Source organism: Humulus lupulus, chromosome 8, assembly GCF_963169125.1.
Source record: "Humulus lupulus chromosome 8, drHumLupu1.1, whole genome shotgun sequence".
Taxonomy (NCBI): domain Eukaryota; kingdom Viridiplantae; phylum Streptophyta; class Magnoliopsida; order Rosales; family Cannabaceae; genus Humulus; species Humulus lupulus.
Genome location: NC_084800.1, coordinates 167137802 through 167151216, shown reverse-complemented (window position 1 = coordinate 167151216; position 13415 = coordinate 167137802). Strand labels below are relative to the sequence as shown.

The 13415-nt window shown below is 35.1% G+C and overlaps 1 long non-coding RNA gene across 1 annotated transcript; it reads right to left on the bottom strand.

Annotated features, from left to right (window-relative positions):
* Nucleotides 1–10722: 10722 nt before the first annotated feature.
* On the bottom strand, nt 10723–12352 carry LOC133794619 (uncharacterized). The gene is made up of 3 exons (XR_009875278.1): nt 12097–12352; nt 11318–11354; nt 10723–10861 (listed from the first exon to the last, which is right to left on the bottom strand). It is a non-coding gene; the product is annotated as an uncharacterized LOC133794619 (long non-coding RNA).
* Nucleotides 12353–13415: the final 1063 nt, after the last annotated feature.

The following is a 13415-nucleotide window of genomic DNA, read 5'->3' as shown; positions in this document are numbered from 1 at the left end:
AAAAGATGGTTTCGAGGCCGACAAGAACTACATTCTGGAAGATGACATCTCTAGTACCGTCTGTCCTTAGTCGTTAGAAAATCTAGAGGTATTCGACCTCCGAAACCAAGTGGTCAGCAAGCCGAGTTGGAGGCTCAGAGTACCAACAAGACCAACTTAACGGAGGCTATGAATTCTATAAGGACCGCACTCGCAACCCAGGGGCTCCCGGTTGATCCACCTGTACAGGGAATGCCTTAAGGACCAACGGTCCTAAGTGTACAAGGGAATGGGCCTATAAGGGATGACCCTCCAGTTATGCCCCTAATCCCAAGTGCATGAGGGAATGGGCCTATAAGGGATCGACATGACCAATGACAAGCCCAAACTGGCGATGATCCACTTCCCGCTCCACTTGGTCAGCTAGCACACAAGAAGGGTCCTTGAACACCTTTGCAGGTTCCCAAGAATTCAATGCCTCCTCCTAGGCCTCCCCAGGGGGTGCGAAGGTCCGTCAGTGTTCAACTGAGAGCTCAGAAACAATCTGTACAAGGCCCTCAGATACCTTGGGGAAACCCAGAACTAGGGGCCCGTAGAAATAGCCAAGATCCACCACAATATCCAAACATCAGGGCGATAAGATATGCATTTTTTGGCTATGCCTCAAATAGTAAAGCTTATAGATTTTTAGACTTGGAGTCAAACGTAATAATTGAATCAAGAGAGGTTGAGTTCATTGAGATATTATGTGATAAAAAAAAAAATTAAACGAACCTATTCAAATTAGAAAGCCTCGAGAGGAGACTCCTAAAATGGTTGATGAGCAACCTTCATTACCTAGAAGAAGCCAAAGGCTTAAGGATTTGGGATCAAATGAAAAGTGCTCTCAAGTGGAGACACTATATCTAGTAGAAGGAAATCACACAGAAGCTACTTGGAAATTTCCAATAATACTTCAAATAGAAGATGATCCCAAAACTTTCAAAGAAGCTATGTCTTCAAGAGAATTCATCTTTTGGAAAAAGGCAATAAATGGTTAAATAGATTCAACTATGTCTAACCACACTTGGGAATTGGTTGACCTTCCACAAGGGTCCAAACCAATTGGATGCAAATGAGTATTTATAAGAAAATATCATACCAATGGCACCATACAAACTTTTAAGGCTAGATTAGTAACCAAGGGATTCAAACAAAAAAAGGGAATATAATAATTTGACACATATGCACCAACAACAAGGAAAACTTCTACTAGATTGTTATTTATCTTATCATCTATATATGTAACGACCCAAATCCGCTAATAAGGCTTAAGGGCCTTGATTAGCGTGCCAGGAGGGCATGATGGGATTTATGTGGGATTTTTATGAGTTAAATGCATGATTATGATTTAAAGCATGTTATATGACTATTTGTTTATCTGAGATGCATGGCTATGTATATTAGTATGCATGTAGGCCCGGATCGTGTTAGAAGGGCATAACTGTAATTTTGGCCATGTTGGGCATAACTGCATTGATATGTGATGATTGTTGAGACCACATTGTGATGTGGATGTATCTGTGATTTGTGACTCGAGGCGATCCCAGTGAGCAGGCTAGCGGAAAGTCATGATGGGAATTTATACCCGGCTCGGGGCGAGCCTGGGGGTATAAGCAGGAATTTAGAGAATAGATTGAGATTAATTTTGATGATGGGTAATACTTATTTGGTGACTTTTCAGGTATTGGGGAGCAACGGGAAAATATTAGAGACACTTGAGGATTAGCGGGAATTGGGTAAAATGACTAAAATGGCCCTACTTGGACAAAAGGATTTAGAATTAATAGGGAGGGCATTTTGGTCAATTGGCTTTTAAAGATAGATTAAATGAGGCTTTTTATAGTGAGTGGGATTGTTAGAGAGTGAGAAAGCTGAAGGGAAAAGAAAGAAAAAGGAAAGAAAAGAAAAGAGAGAAAAACAGAGGGTTTTTCCAAAGGATCGGTTTGTGCATTCTTGCACCATTTCTCTTCAAATTTCTTGGAGCAAAGCTTAGTGGAGAGCAATGATAGGCTGAGCATCAAGGATCTTGGGTTATACTTGAAGATTTGGCAAGGATTAGCAAGAACACATCAACTTTTGAGGTAAGTTTTTAGAGATTTCAGTTTTAAGGGTTTTGATGGTTTGAGCTGTGTTTTGAGTTGAGTTGATGGGAATTTTAGGGAATTTCTGGGCAAGCTTTGAGGATGAACAAGCTAAGGAGGTCTAGGGTTGAATCAAGGTCGAAATTTTCATCAATGGTAAGAATTCTAAGCCTTTAACTTTGTTGTTGACTGAATTTCTGGGTTTAGGGTTGTTCATGGTGAATTTTGAGATTTGGGATGTTTGTGCTTGGGTTTTGAGATTTGGGGATGCTTGGGATGAATGGAGAGTGTTTATAAGCTTGATTTTGGGTTTGGAAAAGGTTTGGACAAGTTTGGGGTTGAAATGGTTGAAGGAAATCGCAAGAAGCGATTTTTGGGTTCTGCTGGGCTGCAACTAGCGCTACAACGCTAGTCAGTGGGCGCTGTAGCGCTAGCCCCTGTTCTGGGGGGTGTGTTCTGCTTGTAGCGCTACAGCGCCCTCTTTAGAGCGCTGTAGCACTGCACTGTTCACAGAAGTGGATTTTTGGGTTTTTGATGAGGGATTTTGACCTAGGGTTCGGGGCTCGATTCCGCCACTTTGTTTTGGGGATTTAGGACTTCTCGGGGGCTCGGGAGTGGTCCCGAGGCTAGGTATTCGGACTTGGGGTTCGGTGTTGACTTTGACCTATGCTTATGCCTAGGTGTACGCTAAGGCTCGAGTGGGATCGTGCTCAAGGAGTCAGGTGATCTAAGCTATCGAATTGAAAGGTAAGAAAACTATAACACCCGTAGGATAGGGCATGGGCCCATAGTGTGATTGCGGGGCACGGCCCTATATTGCATGTTGCATGATGAGATGATTGCAGGGCACGGCCCTATATTGCATTACATGTTAGGGTGCAGACTTAAATGAATTAATATTTGTTTGAATGTTGTTTGAGTTATACTATATGTGTGATTATAGTGAAATGAGCGGCTGGCCGAGGGCGGCAAGGCCGAGGGCGGCAAGGCCGAGAACGGCAGCGGGGCCAGAAGTAACACTTAGCACATGGGATGCTTATAGTCAGGGTAGGACCCAGTGGATACATGAGATATCCTTACGGTGAGAACCGAGACCCCAGGCTTTGGTAAGGCTTCTGGGGCAGCATGGCTGTGTTTGCTTAGTCTAATGCTTGACCTGTTTATCTGTGGACTATCTGATATGATAAACTGTATAAATTGCATATGTTATGTTCTGCATGAGTTTTCTTGCTGGGCTTCGGCTCACGGGTGCTCTGTGTTGCAGGTAAGGGCAAAGACTGAGTCAACCAACCATGAGTATGGAGAGCGTGAAGCGACGCGTACATGTTTGGCCTGCCCGACTGCTTTGGTTGGGGGTTTTACTCGAGAAATGGCTGTAATAATCTATGATTTTTATAATTAATCAACTGTAAACTTATTTTAAGTTGTAAATAGTTTTCAAACCTTATTTTGGGATCCCAAATGTTTAATACTAGAAGTTTTAATGAAACGACGCATTTTCAAAGATTACAGCCTTAACTTTTTTATTAGTCACACTTTTGTTTTAAAAACCTCGGTTAGCGAGTTCATTGCACACTGTTTTGTCTTAAAACTCACTTGGTAACGGCTCTAAGGTAGTAGGGCGTTACGATATATATCCTTTATGTTCACCAAATGGATGTCAAAACGACATTCCTAAATAGAGATCTCGAAGAGGAGGTCTATATGGAACAACTGGAAGGTTTTGTTCTTCAAGGAAACAAACATAAAGTGCATAGACTTGTCAAACTATTATATGGTTTGAAACATGCACCAAAACAATGGCATGAGAAATGTGATAAAATCATTGCTTAGATGGGTTTAGACACAACAATGTGGAAAAGTGCTTATACGCTAAGACTTGTGATGACAATATCATTCTAATGTGTCTTTATGTAGACGATATGTTGATTTTGAGTAATGAAATGATAGGGATAATAGAAACAAAGAGGTTTATATCTTCTAACTTCAAGATGAAAGACCTTAGAGAGGTAGATACCATTTTAGGTAACAAAGTTAGAAGAAATAGTGAGGGTTATGGTTCAAGCCAAACTCATTACGTCGAGAAAGTGCTTGAAAAATTTGATCATCTCAAAATCAAAGAGGAAAATACACCATTCAATTCAAACACGAAGCTTGAAAAGAATGAAGGAATAGCGGCCACTCATTATACTAGAGCAGATATTGCATCTGCGGTTAGTAAACTTAGTAGGTTTACTAGAAACCCAAGGATGAAGCATGGGAAGACTATTGAGAAGATTCTAGGATATCTTAAGTATACCAAAGAACATAGCCTCCACTATTCAAATTTTTCTAAGATACTTAAAGGATATTTCGACGCTAGTTGGATATCGGGACAAAGAGACAATCTCTCCACCACCAATTGTGTGTTTATAGTTGGAGGCGGTGCCATTTCTTGGGGTTCCAAAAAGCAAACTTGTATATCACACTCAACTATGGAAGTTGAGTTTATAGCTCTAGCAACAATCGACAAAGAGACCGAGTGACTAAGGGATCTCATAATGGATAATTCCTTTTACCACGAATATAGTATCGATGACATCGATACATTGTGATAGTTAAGTTACTATTGCTAGAGCATATAATAGTGTCTATAATTGGAAGTCTAGACACATAAGTCTAAGACATGAATATATGAGACAGTTGCTTGAATATGAAATTATATCTATGTCCTATGTTAAGACTAGTGAGAACTTAGTAGATTCATTTACAAAACCTCTTGTAAAAAAGTTAGTAATTTCTACATTTAGAGGGATGGGACTAAAACTCCTAGAATAAGATATTCACCAATGATGGCAACCCAACTCCAAACTTGTTAATATCAAGGGAAATAGTTCAATGGGTAAGAGATGTTGGCTATTTATGGCTTTATACTTTATAAATCAATAATGAATAATGAGAATAATTCAATATTACAAACCCTAGATGCTAATCAAGAACCTTATTCAAAGTATGAATGAAAATATTGATAATCAAATAGCCATATTTAAAGTATGAATGCAATTCTTGATAATTAAAGATTAAGTGACTAAATGAATACAATATGAATTTATAAACATTTATTCATCAATACTAACAATAATGAACACAATTAAAGAAGTAAATCAAAATAAAATAACACAATTATAAAGTTAGGTTTTAGAGAGATACAACTTTTGAATTGAGCAATTGAATCTTAAAATTTGGGGAACATCTACTGGCTTATACGCTAAGAGTATCGCTGTCCAAAATCTCTATTCCAAGCCTTCCTTTAGTTGCTTGAAGCTTCATTAATTTTGAATGAGAAGTGGGATTAAACAAGCCTTGAAACTCACACAAGTCAAACAACGCTTGATGAGTTTCTTGGAGAATATGAATATTCTTTGAGAGCTAGAAAGAGAGAGAGGTTAGAGAGAGTTGAAAAGTATGATTAGTAATTTCCAATTCTAATAACCCATATTTATAGTGTAGACAGTGTCATCAAGTTTAACCGAGCTAAAACACGTAATTGTACGGACATGTCAGGCGATGCATCGTCTGCCAGGTGATGCGTCGTCTCCCTGCAGGCGATGCATTGCCTGTAGTGTTTTGTCTCGTAGTTCACTTCAGGCGATGCATCGCCTACAAGGTGGCGATGTTGGTATTAAAAGAGAAAATCAAAGATACACAAGGGGGAATGAGCCATTTTTAATAATTATTAATACCAACCAAGATCATACACACACACACACACCCACACACACACACACACACACATATATATATTAAATTACATACAATCATATTAGAGATTACCTCTTGTAGCCTATCAAGTGTACTCGAATCTTTTTGTATAAAATCAACGATCTTCCTATCCAAGTTCTGAAAGCTCACACCTTGATCTTCTAGACCAATCCTCAAATACACAAGGACGTGTGTAGGCATGTTGGATTCAAATGTTGATTTATGACTCTATAGATGTACTCAACACATGAGATCTAGAAATGTTTGATAGAGAGAAGAGGAATTGAACAATTTTTCAGGTTTAGGAAAACTATCGCTTTTGTCTCAGAGAGAGAGTCTAACAGTCTATGAAAAATAATTGCTTGAAAAGTATCGCTACTTTTTCATGTTTATAAAGATCATTAACTAATTTAATTAATCTTTATTTTATTAAAATAAAACTGATCAGTTATAACCTTATTTAATTATTTAATTTAAATCATATTTAAAAAAGAATAATTAAATATAAACAGTTAATAAACAAATTATTAGAAATTCAAAATTCAAATCTCAGGGACATGAATTACCTGTGTGTGTCGCCACACTCACTGTACAGTGAGTGTGTTGACCATAGCGTTGGGGTTATCCTTAATTTTCTCATTTGTTTATTTAATTGATATTTAAGATAATATATTTATCCCAAAATAAATATTAGTTAATTCAAAATTAATTTTGTTCTTAAAATATCATTTTTAAATAAATAAATAAATATCATATTCTAAATAAGATATTTATTATTCCCTCTATATATTAATCAAAACAAGATTAATATTAAATTTAACCTATAGTTTTTCAAAATAAAAACTATATAGTTAAATAATTAATTAATTCATAATTAATCAATTACCCATAACTATCACATAATTATTTCCTTGCCCTGGAAAATTAATCCCTTTGCAATTAAGTCATTCTCTATACAAATCTTTCTTTTGACATCCTTACCCTTGGCAGTGTAGGATAGAAGTGATTTGGGGACCATGAACCTTTAATATGAAGCTTCAATAAACCAAATTATTAATTAAACTCTTTAATCCAATAATCTTATTTATTAATTCCATGATTACTCCACTATAAATATGGAATCACACTCTAAGTATTTATAGAATTATATTTACAGAGTTTTCTCTTATAGTCCATTGATATAATCAATAAATGTAGTTTTGTCTCCAGTTTATTGGTTCATTAATTAGAGCTGGTCAAAATTATCATTTTACCCTTTAATTACCTCTTGATCCTTAAGTACCATTAATTCACTAGCAAATAATTAATATATAATCAAATTATAGATTTGAGCTCAATAACTATTCAGTTCCAGAATTAACCCTTAAGGGAACCAATATTAGATCTGTTAGGAAAGTATGGGTTCCATTATTGTAATTCATGTTCCCAGCCATTCATGATATTGAATCTCCAAAACAAAAGTCATTAGCCTCATTATACTAAGAAACCTTAACGAGTGAATCAAATGATCCAATAAACACAAACAGGAGTTCATGAATACACAGGATTTAGAATGATCTACAAATGATCATCTATTATAATAAGAATCAAATCTTTATGTCAAATGACAAGTTTATAAATATAATTAATTCTTATCGGTCCTGTCATATATAATCTCTATTGTATACAAAACCTTTACTAAGATGTCTATCCACATCAGTAAATCGAATCTAGATCATTTGCATCTCGTATGCTTAATAAACAGAACTAGTAACTATTCATTGATGATTCCATACTTTAATATGTTACTGACTATTTTATTCATTATATATGATCTTAATTCTCTCGTTTATTCACTATTTTATTCATGTATAATCTCTATTGTATACAAAACCTTTACTAAGATGTCTATCCACATCAGTAAATCGAATCTAGATCATTTGCATCTCGTATGCTTAATAAACAGAACTAGTAACTATTCATTGATGATTCCATACTTTAATATGTTACTGACTATTTTATTCATTATATATGATCTTAATTCTCTCGTACTAATGCAAGATCGTATTCTCATGAATGAATAAGGAATTTTCTTGATATTATCATATAGTTAATTTAAACAGTAATTATAACATTCAAATATAATAAAATTGTTATTTTTATTTAATTCAATAAAATGTATTTACATGCTCTTAGGGCATTAATCCTAACAATCTCCCTGCCCTCAAAGCAAGTGAGGCATCTCCCTTAATCCCATGTTGCACACGTGACCCATGAACGACTTTGCAGGAAGTGTCTTGGTAAACGGGTCATCTAGGTTCTGTTCCGACATTGTCTTCATAATAGTCACCTCACCTCTGTGAACAATCCCTCTATCAAGATGGTATTTCCTTTCTATATGCTTTCCTCTCTTGTGGCTTCTTGGTTCCTTGGAGTTAGCTATTGCTCCACTGTTGTCATAGTATAGGATTAGTGGCTTATCCATATCTGGAACTACTTCCATATCAGTTTTGAACTACCCTGGTTAGCCAAGACCGTTACACTGTGTATTTTAAATAGTGCTTAACTTGCCAAACGAGTCATTTTTCCATAAACATGAAACTAAATGTTATTAATGGTCCAGGGTTAAAAATCTCAGTCAAAAGGAATGGATATTTCATTAAAACTTTAAATTGTACATGAGATCACGTTTACAAAGTTGTTTACAGTTCCAAAATGGTCATTACAAATCAAAAGTTACAATCCGCCGACCTAAGAGGCAAAAATAGGGTTTAACCCTAGTTCCTCCGAGAAACCTTGGCCGTGGTGGTCAAGCGGCCGCATATGTACACGTCACCACCTAAGCTCTCCAACTCATGGCTGGTCTAGCTTTCCTTTCCCCTTACCTGAACCACATAGCACCCGTGAGCCAAGGCTCAGCAAGAAAACTTAAACATGCTCATAAGCAGTTAATAATACATTACCAAACATAATATGCGTGCCAAAGTAGTAATAATCCCTACTCATTCATACCTACCATTCAAATAAATGACTACATTGTCACATGGGGCCAATCACCCTAAACAAATGTTGTTTGAATCATATCGGGGTGATAAACGAGTTTTAGGCTCGTTTATGGTCTAGTTTTTAGGTTGGTTTCATCAGTTTAGGGTTATTTTATTGCAGAATTATGTCGTTTGTTCATGTTTCAGGTTTTCCATGATAAGTTGATGAAAAGGGTGGAATGAAGTGAAAGTGGAAGAAAATATAGTTAATTTGGAGAAAATCATGCTTTTCGGGGTCGATATGTACGAGTTTTGATGTTGTCAATAGTGCTACATCGCTATCAAAGGGGCGCCATAGCGCTAGGAAGGATATGAAGGAGCCTATCAAATCTGGAAGTAGCACCCCAGCGCTACAAAGCCAGCGCTACAACGCTATCAAGGCCAGAATATAAGCGCTACAGTGCTGCATCAAGGGTGCCACAACGCTAGTGAAACACTTTTTAGGGGATTTTTGGTTCTGACTATAGCTCTACAGTGCTATCGACACAGTTTTTCAGATTTTTAGCCACTTTTTGAAGGACAAAACAGCCTTTTCACTTTGGAGTCTTGGAAGACTATTTAAGGGACATTATTCTGCAATTTTGATAAGCAGTTTTTAGTTTTATAAACCCTGGATGTGAATGGTATGAACAACTTGTGTGTTTTTATATCCGCTTTCTCTCTTTTCATGGCTTGTGTTTATTGTGTTTGTCTCACCTTTAGGCTCAGGCGAGTAGACACAATTTCTCCTTTGTAGGTAGAACGAACAGGCATGAGCATGCACATTTTTGCCTTTTTGGGTAGAATGAACATAACACTTTTTTGGAAAATTTGTAAATTTTTTATCTTATCTTGTGTGTTCTTACACCCCATATGCCCCTCAAGAGATTGACGAGTCTCGATCCTTGATCACTTGATAACATGATTCATTTTTCGTCACCATAGACTAACAAAATCATTTTGTTAGTTTCACATATATAAACATAGTCGAACAAGCTATGCTATGTGAGCAGGTCACTAAAGATTTTTCCTCAAACTAGGCGACCAGAATTGGAGGTTTTCCTTTAATGGTGATCGATCGTGGTTTAAAAGTTGTCCTATTTCCTAACAACAATAAGGTTCTGAGGTTATCTTCCAAACTAGTAGAATTTGAAGTTATCCTTCATCAAAGTACAAGGTTATCCTCTTTTATGAAAATGCTTCTGAGTTTGTGTATCACTTGGTATGAACCTGGTTTAGCCAAACTTAAATATTTGTTTAATAGCTACCTGTTAGTATTCAAGCCTTATTCCTGGTTAGGACTAGGATTTTATAACTTGGATTTTTCATGTTAGTTTATTAAGTTTATTTGGAATCATCTTTGACAATCCAAGTTATTGTTCTAGCTCGATTTTTATTTCCAAATTTCACTTTTATACTAACTTGAATTTTTCAAAGCTTGATCGTGTTATTTAAACTTTCAAGTACGTCTACTTGTTTCGTTTATTGTCACAATCACTGTGCATAATTATTTAAACATATAAGTATGATGAGCTTATGTAACGACCTCCTTTCTTAACATACATATATAGTGTAAAAACAAATTTTAACCTAAATATGACAATACTGAAATTCTGAATTTACAAAAAAACTTTATTAAACAATACATAAATAATGTTTATAACCTCAAACCACATAATACTCACAACTAAATAAAAACTTTATCTTACATACAAATCTTAATACTTTTATAAATCATTTTCGTGGCGTTACTACACCTTAACGTAGAAATGAAAATGTATCCAACTGATAAATTGAAAAGCTTTATGTAAATTACAAAGTTCATGAAATACTTTTAAAGCTTTAAGTAAATGATAAAGTTCACAAAATACTTTTAATGAAATATAATAAAACCAAGTTTCTTGTTTATTTATGAAATAGCATAGCAGAACTCCACTCCCTTCAGGTCAGCCCCATATGTACAGTCATGTTGGCTCCACGTATACTCATCAACGATTTATATTTGGGGCCTCTTACCTACAATACAAAACATTAACTGATGAGCTAAGGCTCAGTAAGCAGAATAACTACCTCATATGCATTAAAATAAACGTGCAACATGCTATGTATTCTCTTTCTTTCTTTCACTTTCCTTTCTTTTGGGCCCTAGAGGATGCTGCTGCCGGCATTACATAGGGAATCACATTCCCACCTGAACATAAACATGATAATAGGGAATTTCCCGCATAAACATTCATCATATAGGGACGTACATCTCCCTCCTTACATTTTTGGGACTTAGGTCTCCCAAGCAGCACCTCTACTTTAACGTTTTCAATAACTTTTCTGTGAACATTAAGCGTGCTTATGCATAATATAACATTCTTGAAAATAACTTATGCATAAGAACAATATGACAGATTAACATATAAAGCATATAAATGCACATAAGACACATAAAATACTTGTATTGTAGATGAGGATTCTACTTACCTTGCGTCTTGATAAAACAACCGAAATTGTTAGCTTCCTGGTAAAAACACAAACTATTAACTTACATAAAATCTACATGATGTAATTTTAGTTTATAATTGTTGTTATTCTATTTTTCTCTTCTTCTTATTTTATTGTTTATTTTATGTCCAGGCATATGGTCATACTATAATTGTCCATGGAAAGATCCCGGTCTAAAAGTCGTGGTCATGGTCATACGGAAATGTCCAGGTCATAGTATCAGTCCATAATAATAGGGAATAAGGTCATATAATAAAAGTCCAAATAGTCCAAAGTGTGACCATAGCCTATATAAGTTTAGTATTATAAAGATACATAAAAAAATAGTTTATATTTCAATTTTGGCATTTGTAAAATATGACGACATGGTAAAATAATCCATATATAAATTTTTGCATTTTAATGGCATAGTAAAGTAATCTATATAAATTTTGGCATTATAATGGCATGGTAACATAATCCATATATAAATTTGGCATTATAGTAAAATAATCTATATATAAATTTTTGGTATTATAACGGCATAGTAAAATAATCTACATATAACTTTTGGCATTATAACCTCATAGTAAAATAATCTATATATAAATTTTGGCATTATAACGGCATAGTAAATTAATCTATATATAAATTTTTGCATTATAACGGCATAGTAAAATAATCTATATATAACTTTTGGCATTATAACGGCATAGTAAAATAATCTATACATATATAATAACTAAATAACTGAAAATAAAGGCTCGGGAAGAGCTTACCTAAAAGGTTTTCGTAGGCTAGCGTTATGGACAGAACTTCGCCTAGATCTCCGAGGTTTAGAACTTTAGAAGGATGTTAAGAAGATTTTTGGGTATAGTAAGAGAAAGGAAAATGAGGTTTTTGTGATTTCAAGATGAGTTTTGGAAGGGCTATTTATAGGAAAAACTTGGGATACTATTCTAATAAAATATTAAAAATAATAAGCATAGTGGAATAATAACATATTCAAAATATCAAGCATAGTAATTTGCTTAAGTCATCAATGTGTCACTACTGTATCAACATGTGGAACCCATGGGGTGGACCCCGCTGTGGGACCCATGTGGACCCTACTGTGGGACCCTTGCGGACCCCACTGTGGGACCCACTATGAATAGTACCCGGTGAATAGTAAAAAAAATGAAAATTTCCCAATCTTCTTATATTACTTAGTCCAGCATTTTTGACTCACAAACTTTTCTGAAAAAGTTTCTCTAACACCCATAAATTAATTATTCCCACCTGTTGGTTACTTCAACAACTTAGAATTGTTAAAATCCCATAATAGAATACAACTACACCCCCAACGGTCATGAACACTATTCACCAACGGTCATAAACGGCTAGTTTTTGCCCTATAAATACTTGTTCCTTCAACCATTTATTTGCACAACTTCTTCATCTCTTAACCTTCTAGATAAAATTCATCATCAAAACATGAATTTCTCTTTATTTTTCATAACTTTAGTGATTGTTTGCTTGTATTTAGCATCATTCTATGGGTATTATACTAATGAAATGCCCATGAATGTTATAGTTGCATATTCATTAGTTATTCTTCCACTTTACTTAATAGCTCTAACATTCGGTTAGCATTGTAATGCACTAAAAAATGAATAAAAAAATATCTTCTCTTATCTTTCATAATTGTTATAATTTGTAAAAAGAAAATGGGAGTTACAGCTTATAACTGCTCGAAACTCATACTCCTTTATTCATAGAAGCATGATAGGTTAGAATATTACTCAAAATTTTGTTGCACAAAAAAATTGTAATATTTTTCCTTTTATGCTCAGTTATATCTATACTTTAACATTTTTCCAAAAGTTTGAGACAACTTTTTTATTTAAAAGATGTATAGATTTTTTTTCCAAGCACGTGGTATGGTTATATCCAACACCTGTATGCCACCCAAGTAACCAAGTTATAAGTCTTGGATTATTTTCTCCTCGGGTTCGGGCTGGTTTTATAGTGCAAAATTCGAAGTTATCCTCTTTCAATAATTAGGATTCGAGGTTATCTTCTTTTCCGATGACGATCAGAATTTGAAGTTGTCCTT